Consider the following 10,165-nt stretch of genomic DNA (forward strand, 5'->3'; position numbering starts at 1 on the left):
CGTTTTGTCGTATTAATTAATTAAACGCTTTTCTTTAGTAATCGTTTGGGTTACATTTTCGGACGTTAATTTGACTGCCTTTTCTTCAATGCAAATGACTAAAAATTCTCTTGTTTTTTACAATGAAGAAACTTGAAACTTTTAAAGATTGTAGCTAATTATATGAACTATACATAGTTTCACTTTTTACGTTAATTTTTTACGTTATGCTTCATAAATAAACAATAAAGTTTCAAATTTTTTACCGATTCCGACTACTTTTCATGTTTGTACATATATGTTTTATACATATTTTAATAAACATGACGATATATTTTAATGTTTGAAAAGTGTAAGACTAAAAAGTAAAAAATAAAAAAATATGAAAAAAATATTTTTAAGAAACGCTTTTCTTTAGTTACGAGAGACTAAAATTAAACATATAAAAAATCAACTAAAGAGCTAAAAATAAAAAAAAAAATTGAAAAAATCTAACACACTCGTTAAAGAAAAGCGTGGGGCGAAAACCGTTTATTCGATGAAGACGCGCCACGCTTTTCTTTGACGAATGTGTTAGATTTTTTCAATTTCTTTTTATTTTTAGCTCTTTAGTTGATTTTTTATATGTTTAATTTTAGTCTCTCGTAACTAAAGAAAAGCGTTTCTTAAAAATATTTTTTTCATATTTTTTTATTTAAAGCTTAGTTTCTCGACAAAATTCTTTTAAACTTACTTATACCGAATTTCATCGAAATCGGTCTAGTAGTTTTTGCTGAGCGGTGGCGACATACGTACATACGTACGTACATATGTTGGAATATCTTCTTCTTCATGTACCATGTCCTTTCAGAACGTTGGTTACCATAATAGCTATCTTAATTTTATTCACTGCTACCCTAAATAGCATGTTTGTATCAACATCATACCAATGTCGCAAGTTCTTAAACCACGAGGTTCTTGTTCGTCCTGGACTGCGTTTGCCTGCTATTTTTCCTTGCATAACATTTTGTAGCAACCTATATTTGAGACCTCTCATTACATGTCCGAAATACTCCAGTTTTCTCTTCTTGATGCTTTTTATAATCTCAGTAGTCTTGATGAAACCAGTGAGATGTTCTAGTATTGTGGAGTTTTGGATCTTCTCCACCCAGGAAACTTTTAAAATTCTTTTATAGACCACATTTCGAAAGCCTCAAGGCGATTTAGATCGATTTTATTCACAGTCCAGGACTCAACACCATAAAGTGGGACCTAGAACACGTAGCAGCGAAGTAGGCGGATCCTCAATGCCCATTTTAGGTCTCTGCTACATAATAGGTACCTTGGACATCCTTCTAAAAGCGGCTCTAACCTGCTCTATTCTACGAGTAGATCTAATTTCGCCGTGACTTTCTGCGTTATAATTTGATTGCTGTCAAAGATAAACGATTGTATCAACTTGCTCAAGTTTGGTATTATTTATACATATTCCATTTATATACAGTGATGAGCGTGCTAATAACCGGTAAAATAGCGCAAAAGATGGAAAACATAATACATTGCGAAACAAAAAGAGATGAAACTAGTGGAGATGGAAATGATCGTTATAAACATATAAATTAACATTACATTACATAGCTTCCCACCTTTAGACGTATCAGAGGAGTATGACAACTGTCATTGTGACAGTAGAATTTTATAAAATATTCCTGGTACAGACGTGTAAAGGTGGGAAACTATGTAAAGTAATGTTAATTTATACGTTTATATCGATCATTTCTACCTTCACTAGTTTCTTTTTTTTTGTTTCGCAATGTAATATGTTTTCCATCTTTTGCGCTAATTTGTCGGTTATTAGCGCACTTATCACTGTATAGACGGTTTTATAAATATGCTGTTGGTTACTTATTACGAGTATTTTGGTTTTCCGTATGTCAGATCCAGGCCTGCCTACCTACAACTGTCAACGACACTATCAAGTATTGTTTGGTGTTTTCTAATCTTCTTAACTAGAAACTAAGAGTACTGTATCGTCCGCATATCGCAAATTATTAACGACTTCACCGTTTACAACTCTTCCTTCTTCTTTTTCAGAAAGTGCATTTCTGAATGCATCTCTGTCGTCCAAGCCAATGTATGTTAGAACATCGATCAATATAGAGTGCTTAACATGATCAATTGCGTTTTTGAAGTCAATTAAACAACAGTATATGTCTACAGATATCTAGACATCTTTGAGCAAGTACGTTCATCCCAAAACAATACCTCTCTCGTTCCAAGCCCATTACGGAAACCAAATTGTGTGTCACCCAGGCATTCCTTGCATTTATTGTAAATAGGACCATGTATTACCTTCGGGAAATTTTTCAATAAATCATTTAACAAACTGACGGTTCTCTGATCAGTACAGGTTTTTGCTGTTGTCTTCTTAGGTAGAGCTTAAACAGTGAATTATACCAACAATTAGGTAGTTGTTCGCTGGTATAAATGGTATTTATAGCTTCTAAAAGATTGCTATCATTTATAAGCTTGTATATTTCAGTTGAAATTTCATCAGGACCTGTCGCCATCTTTTGATAATTGTATGGCCTTTATTACCTCAGAGCGTGTTATTAGGGGTCCGTCGCAGTTAGTAATATCGGGAGGTGAACTACTCCTATCGTCTTCGAATAGGTTCGTAACGTAATTTTTCCATTCTTTAAGTTTGTCCTCTACTTCAAATATTACTTTATCATGTTCATCTTGTAGCAATGCATTTGAAGAGTAAAGAGGAAAAACAAGGAATGTCACATTTTATACATATTGAGATAAACACCAATAAAGGTTTAATTCTTATGATATCTAAAAACTACTTAGGAGATCCTTAGCAGAATTCTAGCTATTATTAGATTGTAATCTTAATATAATATTATTATATATTAACTTATTAATTTAATAATGCACCAAAAAACTGCTAACATTCCTTATTTTTTCCAGTGGCGTGCGGACAATCCTGGTCCTTCGCCTGGATACAAATTATTAAAAAATTATATAGACTGATCTTTCTGGTTATTGTTCTGAATCGGTAGTCTAGTCGATAGTACTCAGTTTTTGCTACCGCATGGCGTGAAAAGCCAAAATTCATGAAAAAATGACATTCTTTGTTTTCCCCTGTACTCTTAATTTTGTTTCTTATTGAAGATACCAGCCGCTTCTTTCACTTTTTTATACATGTTAACCTGTCGCATCTGTTTTCAAGTTCTTCAATGTCATGACACTGTTTGGCTAGATGTTGACTCTTTGCTTCTCGTATACGCGGAATATAAAAGCTAAATAGTAGCTCATAAATCAGCTATTTGTATTTTAATTTTTGCAAGTGGGGGAGGGGGGCAGTTTACGCTAAGCCCCTTACATTATATTATTGTTGTCCTCTTTGAAACACCTCTTATGAATTTTTCTATTTCACGAAGAATACTCAAGAAGTCAGAGAAAATCGAATTTAACTAAAAGACTAATTCAATCCTATATTTTCCTGGAAGAACTTGCAAGGAACAGAGACGTAATGTTACAGGCTAATTGAAGAGTCGACATGGGTAACAATAAACACAACCATCAGAGAAAGGCTCCAGTAAACACCACTCATGGAGGTGGCTGAGAACAGGACAAGTGGTTTGCCTTCCATCAAGCTACAGGAAGACTCTTTAAGACCAGAAATGTACCCGCTAAAAATCTCATACAAATGTAGAGAGAGAAACACTGACTGATCGACCATCTGATCAAGGTCTAGTTAGGTGGTTGCTAAAAACAACCAACGTGAAATTAGTTATAGTACCGAAGACATTACCTGAATAAAAACGCCTTCTTCTTCTTCAAGTTCCATCTTCTATCGAAGGTTGCAAATCATCATGGCAATGCGGACCCTGTTGACTACCTTCTAAATAGCTCTGCACTACTGTATTCGAGCCATTCCTGTAAGTTCTTAAGCCAACATTATTCGTCTTCCCATAATTCGGTTTTATCGCCTTGCATATAAAGTTGTAATAATGAGTATTTTTGTCCTCTCATTACATGTCGCAAGTACTCAAGATTTCGTTTGTGGTAGTTAGTATTATTTCCGGTTTATTTCTTATCATTCTAGTTACTTCCACGCTTGACATTCTTTAAATCCATGATAATCGCAGGATTCTTCTTTAACTCCAAAATTCAAAGGCGGCCAACTTGTTCAAATGGACTTGTCTCAATGTCCACACTTTCAAGCCATAAAGAAGAGTAGAGAACACGTAACACCGAAGCATCCTTATGCGTAGTTCTAACCTTATATCGCGACAACAAAGAAACTATTTAATACGTGTGAAATATTTCAATACGTGTCTTAATTTCTTTGATTTGGCCTACATTTGATGTTATCTATGTTCCTAAGAATTTGTAGTTATCCACATTCTCAATTATAGTATCTTCACTAGTCAATTGGATGTTTGCATGTGCTGATTTAGTCACGATCATTCATTTAGTTTTCTTTAAATTCATCTTCAGTGTATACTCATGACAGCGTTCATTAAGGCGTTGCATTACGTTCTGTAAATCATTGTTGTTATCCGTTATTATTGCTGTATCGTCTGCAAAACCTAAATTGGTCAAAACTTTTCCATTTATAGATATACCTTCTTATGAATCTGAGAGCCCTTCTTGAAATACAGCTCCACTGTAGACATTGAAGAGAAGTGGGGACAGCACGCAACCCTGGCGGACTCCTATCTGTATTTTGATATCTTGGGTGTCCTGGTTGTCAACGCTTACCTTGGCAGTTTGTTTAAGTCTAGTAAAAATGTCTAGGAATCAATATAAGGCAATTTCAGCTTTTTATTTTATTTGTCATTATACAGGGTGTCCCCGAAAATAGTGCGTTCCTTAAAGATATAGGTAAAAGGCACAATGTAGAGTAAAAAAGTTTTATAACATTTTTTTCTAAATTCAGCCGTTTGACCAAAAAACGAAAATACATTTTGATATGCAAACTGAAGTCTGGCAACAACGTGTAATTCAAAAACAGTTACAATAGTAGGTTTGTAGGTCAGTAGTTGTATCTGGTAGGTAAAATAATGTAAATATCAACCAAACCTTCTGCAGGGGTCTAGTGTTTACATTTTTTCACCCTGTCCGTGGCCGTTCCCTCACATCAAACAAACCAAGAATTTGGTCTGTTTGATGTTATTGACATTGAATATTTGGCATAATTCGTTATTTAGTTTTATTCTCTACCAAAAAACGGGTATTTCTTATTTGTTAACAAGTAGGTTTTGTGGGTATTAAACAACAATATTATATCCATTACTTTGTAAAAGATACAGAATGGGTGAAGTGTGCAATATTTTATGAATTACTCAGAACACTAAATGGAGAGGCCTATAAATTTCTTGTAAAATGTTTTGCCGGGACTTCTTGAATTGCCTTTGCAAACACGACGTGAAATGTGGTTTCGTCACGACGGAGCCCCAGAGCTGTGAAAAATCTTGAATACCACGTTTAAAATTATTTCATATTTCAATAGATTTCAGAAAAACATTACGTAGGTAGAAATAATTTTTCCTAATAGCCCAATAAAATAAAATAAAATCAAAATGTAATTCCGTACAGGTTGAAATAAATTTTTTATTAAAATTTAGGTCAAGATAAAATATATTTTCAAGAAAGTATATGATTCATATGAGGGGATCATTGTTTAAATAATTAAAAATTTGTAATTTTTGCACAAAATTTACTTTTTTAACTACTGCGGCAATTCTTGTTCTATTAAGGATTTTACAATTTTCTTCTGCAAAGATGAAGAAACAGTCTTTTATATGAGACTTACTAAATTAAATTTGACCTGTAATTTATTTAAATAATTTCAAATTAAAATTGAAAAACAAATTTTCAAAAAAATATTATTTGCAATATAAATAAACACTATAAAATATTTTGTTTGGCAGAAAAATTTGCTCTATGATATCATTATAAATTGACAAAAAAATTGGTTGATAAATATTGAGTAGTTTATGAGAGATTTAATTTGTTTTTAAAAATTTACCATTTTTTCAATTGCAAAAATGCGGTTGTTGCCGATAGAGTATACAAGTTTTTAAGGTCTCATTTTTTTTACTTTAGTGTATATTTTCGATAAATGTATTGACAAATTAAAATTTTAATTAAACACCCCTTCAAAATGACGTTTGAAAATTGGTGTAATTTGTTTAAAACTTGTTTTTTTTTAATGAAATCACCGGGATTAAAAATTTTGAATTTTTTTTTTTTTTTCGATATTCGTTTTCCTGGTAGTTTTTGACACACTTATAAAAGAAAAAAAATTCTAGATCCATTTTTTGCCGAGATAGCTTTTCCAAGTTTCAAAATTCATAATGTGTTTATTTATAAATATTAACAATTTAAAGTTCGTGAGTACATCTATCAACCCTACTACTTAACAATGTCATTTATACATAGAATTAAAATTTTAGAATATTTAAAAAAAATAAGATTTTCGTAGCGACCTTAACTGAAAACTTTTTGCATGAAGAGTGGTGCAGTAGTACTTTGCAATATCTTCGTTAATAATGGACCAATTTCATTTTTTTTTTAGTTTATTGTAGCTTATAAAAATAGTAACATCCAAATGACATTTTAACAATAAATATTCGTTAATTTGTTATAAACATTTTTTTCAATTCTTTTTTTCTCTGGATGTGATAAATAAAAATTGACACAAAAGATTTTTTATAAAAAAATTAACAAAATAATACTGAATTAGCATTAAAAATTTGTTAAAGACTTTTTGCTTTGTACAATATTAAAATATACAGTGAGCACGTAAAGGTTGGAATAAATTCATTTTCTCGAAAATGGACGATTTTGGAAAAAAATTCCGAAACAGGTAAATTTTTATTTTAAATTGCGACTTTTTGGCATATAATATATCATGCTAGTGATCTCACCCATCTGTGTGTGATGACGTCATCGATGATTTTTTAAATGAGAATAGGTGTCGTGTGATAGCTCATTTGAAAGGTAATTTAAATCTCTATTCAGTAGTATAAATATTAACATAATTATTTATACAGAGTGTCCAAAAAAAATTTGAATTATATTTATTGACATAAAAAGAAGAATGTATGTAATTTATTTAATTCGAAATACATTTTACTGCTCTCAGAAAACAGAAAAAAATGTTTATTTAACAAATAAATATTGTTTTTTGCTTAAATTTAATACTAATGCAGCCACCGACCTGCCTCTTGACAGTCTGAACATTTAATTTAAGCGAAAAGCGATGATTATTTTTCAAATACATATTTTTTCTGTTTTCTGAGAGCAGTAAAATGTATTTTGAATTAAATAAATTACATACATTCTTCTTTTTATGTCAATAAATTTAATCCAAAATTTTTTTTGGACACCCTGTATAAATATTTATGTTAATATTTATACTACTGAATAGAGGATTGAATTACCTTTCAAATGAGCTATCACACGAACCCCATTCTTTTTTAAAAAAATCATCGATGACTTCATCACGCCCATGTGGGTGACGTCACTAGTATGATAATAATAATAATAATAATAATAGTCTCCCGTTTTATACCGCACGCGGCTTTGGGATATCTAGTCTGCTATATCTAGGGCCTACGGTATACAAGAAAGGTAACAGGGCCAGTGCTACGCTTCAACCGCCTATTATTACCCCTGGTACCCAAGGCACTCATTTTATTCAGGCTGAGTCGATCTGGGGCCTATAGTCAGATAATAGCAAAAATGCCACATTATTAAAGCAAGAAATAATAATTTTGCGGGTAAGTACCTACCGATGTCAACAACGCCAAACATCACACCTCAAATAGTAAATAAACGAGGGATTCCATTAGGTTAAATTTTCAACATTTACAAGTTATTTTTTTTAATTTAGCTAATGCCTCGACAACTAATGGCCATTGGCATACAACAACATGTTCTTCTACGCCACGTTGCCATGTCATTTAAATTTATGAAAATAAAAATTAACTTATGGAGAACAATGTAATTTTTTTCTTGGAAACGGTTAACTTTAGAAAAAATATTATAGGAGTAATTTGTTCAAAATTATGTATTATATTCATAACTTAAAGGAACTCACTATTTTCGGGGACACCCTGTATAATTCCCAAACCAAAAATCTAAGCAAAGTCGCTGCCTGAACTAACCAAACTTTTCAATATTTAAAAAAAATATAACCGTTTATAAACAACAAGCAATGTAGCAAAGGTATATAGAATTTCCAGACATTCCTATTTGTGCAGCCAAGATATACTTATTACATTCGCTACTATTTCCTTTATAGCGTGAGACTAGCGTTTTACCGCTCAGATTTTAAACAATGAAAGGAGAAAATAGCCCGAGAGCAACACATTTTAAATAAAACTGTTTACAGTGGAAGCCCAGCCCATACCCTGAAAATGTTTATTCCGCTCAGTGTGGCCTGTAGCGATTTTCTCCTAGTTCGTATTCAAAAGATCGTTCCTACAAATCTACTGTTTCATTTATTTCAGTTAAATATTTGTTTAGCGTTTACTTTACGGAATACGAATTTTCTTTGAAAAATGAATCCGTCCGCTCTCGACAAAAAGCTGTTTTATTATTGAATGAAATATGATTTTCCGGACATTCTAACTAGGTTTAGGGTAGAAGGTAGACAACGCAACGGATTTATTTCAAATTAAAATTAATACATCATTGCTCAGTATTCAGAGAAAATTAACTACCAATTAGAGAATAGAGAATCCCTTTACATCCACCTTTTTGGACACAATATACAACAGCTGATATCTAGTGAATACTGTTTACTAGATGTCTGCAGGAAGTAATAATACTAACTCATAAGACCGGATTATATGTTTTTTGCATATCGATAACCATCAAAGATACAATCAAACGCTTTAGGATGTGGACGAATTATGATAATTAAAGGCGTTTGACACTAATTTAATTTTACATATTTAGAATATTTTCGGTTTTTTAACATATTTTGATGGTTTGAACATATTTTCGACCGTTTGACATATTTTGGCATATTTTTAACATATTTTGGCATATTTTTAACATATTTTGGCATATTTTGACATATTTTTCGCTGTAAACAGCTTGACACAGTTAACCATGTAACAATGGTTAGGTTTATAAATAATGCATTCATGAACTTTTTCCTTCCCGACATTGTTCCAGCTAACAAAATCTTGCTTATGGTTTCCGATGCTGCGTCATACATGGTCAAATCTGGCCAACAACTAAAAGTTTTATATCCCAATTTAATTCATGTGACGGGTTTTTGTCGCATGGTTTAGACAGAGTGGCGTTCGAAATTCATTTCCTACATTTAATAGTTTAATTAGCAACGTGAAGAAAATATTTTTAAAATCGTCTTTAAGGATTCAGATATATAAAGAAAAATTACCAAATACTCCTTTGCCACCGGAGCCTATAATCACAAGTTGGGGAACATATTTAAAAGCTGCCTGTTTTTATGCGGAACATTTTCTCCATATAAAAGAACTAATTTTATGTTTTGAAGAAACAAATATTGGTGCGATTTTAAAATGCAAATCAATTTTAGAAAACAGATCACTGCACAATGAGCTTTGTTTTATTAAATCGAATTATGAATTTGTTTATAAAACCATCCTCAATCATGAAACTGAATCGTTTCCACTAAAAGAGTCCCTTAATTTAATTCAGAAATTTAAGGAAAACGCTGAAGAAGTTTCTGGAAAAATTGGACAGTCAATAAATAAAAAATGGATTGAAACTTTACAGAAAAATAGTGATTTAAAATTATTATTACAGGAAGCAAAAAAAAAAATAATTTTTGGGGCGATTTTGATGTCAATACCAATTTAAATGCGGAGATTGTTAACGTTATAAAATTTGCACCAATCACATCAGTTGATGTTGAACAAAGATTTTCAACATACAAATTACTACTAACGGATAGGCGACATAATTTTACTATTGAAAATATTTAAAAACATTTGATTGTGAATTGTTTTTATAAGAAGGAATAAAATGTAGAAACGTGTAATAGTAATAGGTACTAGATAGGTATACATTCGTATATTTAGGTTAATTTTGTCAATATATGTACTTACCGTTATTTAATAAAACTTTTATACATTTTGTAATGCATATTTTCTTGTTACTTTAAAATGTTTTTCACATATTCCACATA

The sequence above is a fragment of the Diabrotica virgifera genome, chromosome 8, assembly GCF_917563875.1.
Source record: "Diabrotica virgifera virgifera chromosome 8, PGI_DIABVI_V3a".
NCBI classification, from domain to species: Eukaryota; Metazoa; Arthropoda; class Insecta; order Coleoptera; family Chrysomelidae; genus Diabrotica; species Diabrotica virgifera.